A 4,595-nucleotide genomic window follows, 5' to 3' on the forward strand; every position below is an offset into this window, starting at 1 on the left:
CACTTTTATATGAGTTGTGATAGATCTCACTCTCATGAGTTTGTCAAACATATTTTTAGAATTATCTTGAGTTCTTTCCAGAACATGATATTGCTATGAATAGACATCTAATTTGGTCAGATAACTGCACTGGTCAATTCAAGAATGCTCACATGTTTTATTGGTGTGTAGAATGCATGTAGAGAGGGGTGTGCCTCATATTTGGAGTTTTTTAGCCTAAGCATGGAAAAGTGGAGCATTATGGAGCGAGGGCATGTGTGAAGAGAGCTCTAGTTAAGAAGCAAATGAAGATTTTAGCAACAGAATTTATTGATGCTCATAGCATAGTAACTTAGTGCACATCTACATTATCATAGGGGGGTACTCTTGATTCAGTAGTCCACAAGTTATTTTGGTCTATTAAGGAGGGATCCTTAGGTGATAGATTGGATTGCGCTATAGTGAGAGATTCTTCAAAGATTCATTCACTCTGTAGCTTTGATTGTAGTACATGGACTATTTGGACACAATAGCTAGCTTATTGTTGTCCTAGTTGTTTTCAGTGTAATTGGGATCACTTTGAGTTGAGTGAGTGGATAGATACATGGGCTCCACATTATCTTACCCCATTGCCTCTCATGTCCTCTATCACAAATGATGACCGGGTTAGTACATTTGGACCTTGGGTAACTGATTCAACACCCCCCCCCCCCCCCCCCCTCAGTTACTCTAACACTAGTAAATGTTGACCCAATTTTCGACGAGATTTGGTCAAAATTTTGACCCATGTTGGTCGAATTTGCGACCAAGTAGTTCGTCACAATTTTTGTCATCGAAATTTCGACGAACCCATTCGTCGGAATTTCAACCAAATCTTTAGTTGAAATAGAGTGCATTTCATATGAGCATAATTGGTGGCCATTGGTCGAAATTTTGACCAAACTTTGTCGAAATGGACACTAAGAATTGGTCGAAATTTTGACCAATGCTAGTCTATCCTTGACCACAATGCCATACTCTCAACCAATTCTTGGTGGAAAACCTCCAAGATTGATCAATCTGATATGTTTAAAAATAAAATACAGCTGGTTGTTTTCCTACAATCATGCATATTTGCAATGGATTTTCAATCTTTGTGTTGCTCCCGAACCAGAAAGCCTCAACAGGGTATGTTCAAGTTATTCGAGTGTTCACTTTTCTACATTAGCTCATAAATCTTAAGTATTCTAAACCCTAACCTTCAATTCTCATTGAAATAACTCTGTGATAGGCTTCAGCCGAGTCATTTCCTGCAAATGGAAAAAAGTAGCTGAAGAGCAGGAGCAATGGCAGCTGGGCAAACGGTTTTGCAGATACCAATGGCCTCAACAAGTTTAACTGCCAAGCTTCATCCAACAATTCTGTTTAACATTTGTGACTCATATGTTCGTCGGAATGACCAGGTAGAGAGTGTGATTGGCACTCTTTTGGGCTCTGTTTCCTCTGATGGAACCGTCGACATTCGCTATTCATACTGCGTCCCGCACAATGAATCTTCTAACCAGGTATTTCTTTGAAACTAATCTTCACTATGTTCATCTCCAATTCTTACACATGAATTAGAGTTTGTAGGTTATATTTGGCATATCAATGTTATATACTACTTTCACCAGCAACTTTTTTTTGGTCTTGCAGGTTGCAGTGGATATTGATTACCATCGTAATATGTATGAGTTGCACCAGTGAGTGAATCCAAAAGAAGTTATTGTTGGATGGTGATTCTCTCACAGTTGTTAACGTTCTCTAACTTTTGTAATTTATTATTTTTATGCCGAGGCACATTTTATATATATATATATATATATATTAGCTTTTGGCTATTAAATATCAATTATTTTGTTCAACATGCGGAGGATGAGCTGAATTGATCACACATATAACAACAATGCCTGAAATGACAAGAAATAACTGTAGGACTATAACTTGAATATTGTTTGACCTATTTAGTGCCGAGGAGGCTAGGAATATGTCATTTCAATAAGTTGTTATGAATATGAATGGAGCTTTTATGTTCACTTTTGCAATATGCACTGAGTTTGGCTTGAGGTATCTGAGAAATGATTGAGTCGACTTTTATTTGCTTGATTGAGGATTCAGATTTTATAGTTTTCCAATAAAATAACAAAGATTTTGGTAATGATGTCCTTACAGATGGTTGAAATCTGTTTGCCTTTAGCTATATGGGTATTTTCTCAAGACAATAGATCTGGAATTGTGCAGGTATTCTACAGGTTCAGGAGTAAGTGGCAGCAGTGCCTCGATTCAGGATTTCTATGCAAGGGAAGTGAAAAATCCAGTCCATTTGACTGTGGATACAAGATTTGAAAACCCTGATGCAAGCATCAGAGCTTATGTTTCAACCATCTTGTCTCTTGGAGACCGACAACTAGCAGCACAATTCCATGAAATCCCTCTGGATCTTCGAATGATCGAAGTTGAACGAGTTGGGTGTATGTGACTTGACAGTCCCGAACTTTGCTCTGTCTATATCTCATTTTAACTATTTGAACCTACGAGATTGTCCTTTCCTCTTATTATAGCTATTTTCTTGTATTTGACAATTGGACTCTATAGTGTATTTACATAATAACATTATATTAATATGTAGATATACTATGACAAGGAACTCAGATTTGATATCTGGCTCAGCAAAATGAACAAAATGTACTCGTTGATTTAATCACAGTTATTGTTCACAAAATTACAGATTTAAGGTACTGATTATGATGCCATATGCACCCTAGATCATCAGCTTTTCCAAGTTCGCAATCGCATATGCAAAGCAGAAAATTGGCAATCCATGTTTAGTATTAAGGCCCAGCAAATTAAACAAAATTAGCTGTCGATTGGTCAAGCATAATTTTAAAACAGAGGGAAGATAGAATATATCCAGTCATTAATGTTAATATTAGAATGTATCAGAGAACAAAAACCTGGCAAATAAAGCGCATGTGAAAACTTCCAAAAATATTACCTATTCCAATGAACAAGAAGACTGCCAAAAGCTAGTTAAGTATCAATGGAGCTTCTTAGCACATCTTCCCTAGTATAAATTGAATGAAAAGAAATACTCCCACTAAAATTATCCAATTCACCACCTGCATCTTTGACCTCTTTTGTCATATCAAATATGGATGTTAGTACAGATAGTGGAACATTACATCGACTTCTTTCTCCTTTAGACAATCATGTTGTCCTGGTGGCATAACTCTCCAAACCTCTGAACAAGAAGTACTTTAAATGCTTGGAATAATCAATCATAAAATTTCCACATCGACAAAATGATGACAATGGTTGCCATAATCAAGTCAATGGGACATGCTGGGTACATACGAAACACCTCATAAACCTCCAAATATCAAACACAGATGAGTTTCAATCTTCTATAAAAGTGTGTGACTTAGATCCACAACTAATCAAGACTTAAAAACCAGTCCCAAAAAGTTAAACTGGTGTTCTCAATACCTTGTTGTTGAAACCACGCACACTACTTTGTGGTCTGCTGTTGAACCAACGCAGACTTCACTTGAATTCGTGCAATCTCGTGAGCAAGGCTGAGCATTATCTCTTGGAATGGAAGTCCGGTCAGCAAGGAAATTCCAAACAAATTGGGAAGTGTCATCAATGTAATCAGGATACAGAGAAGATGATGGAGCCCCAAGAAAAATGCCAAAATAGTGATTTGGGCAGACTTGGGTAGGTGTGATGAGATCATTCACCAATCTTCAAGATAGCCCTGGTTCACAAGACAGTAGACATTCTAACAGTTCTTCAACAAGAGTTTCATTCACATTGATTGATTGCATTATTGCATTGCTTCCTGAACCATTGTTTGCCAGAATATACAGAGCTTGTGAAACTACAGAAGCTGCTGCTGCGGTCGAGGTAGAGTTAATATTTACTGCACAGTAATGGAAAAAAGAGCAGAACATTGGTTGTAGAAATTCCTCATTTAAACCGAAATCTGTTTGCAAAATCTATAAAAACTGAAATATTGGGCTTGTAAGATGTCATTCCACTGTAAAACTCTTAGTCATAACTTGCATGCAAGAATGTAAATCAACATTATATACACATTACATGCCAAAGCCTAGAAAGAAACGCGTACCTTGAGTTTTTCCCTCTCCCTGATTAAGGTTAGAGAAGCTTCTACTACGTGATTTTGGCCCTCGACCAAATTGGTAGAAGGCACACTGTCGACACCCAATCTGTGCACAAATCTCGCCCTGATTTTCCCCATTCTATTCATGATTGGTATCGCTTAGTTCCTGGCACTTGAATTTCCAGAGAAGTAAAATGCTGCAAAGGCCAAGATTTTGATAGTGCTGCAAAATCCAGAGGAAAGATGGGTCTACAAAATGAGTTGTCGATTCTATCAGGCGACCCCTCTAAGTAGCAACTAAAAATAATCTGTGTTACAAGAATAATCGAGAATGTCGCCAAACCTTGAAAACAGGGCGAGATACCATAGAATATAATGTGCAGTGAAGGGCATATGATATTTTGATTGTTATGATAATTGTTTTCAATAAGATTAATATTATTTGAAGTAATATATATATATATATATTGTTATA

The 4,595-nt window shown here is 37.1% G+C and overlaps 1 pseudogene; it reads left to right on the forward strand.

The window, feature by feature from the left end:
• The first annotated feature begins 1,298 nt into the window (after window positions 1-1,298).
• LOC149580754 (eukaryotic translation initiation factor 3 subunit F pseudogene) lies at window positions 1,299-2,476 on the forward strand (annotated as a pseudogene).
• Window positions 2,477-4,595: the final 2,119 nt, after the last annotated feature.

This window comes from Cupressus sempervirens, chromosome 1 (assembly GCF_028749045.1).
Source record: "Cupressus sempervirens isolate cs-2001-9-10 chromosome 1, ASM2874904v1, whole genome shotgun sequence".
Classification (NCBI taxonomy): Eukaryota; Viridiplantae; Streptophyta; class Pinopsida; order Cupressales; family Cupressaceae; genus Cupressus; species Cupressus sempervirens.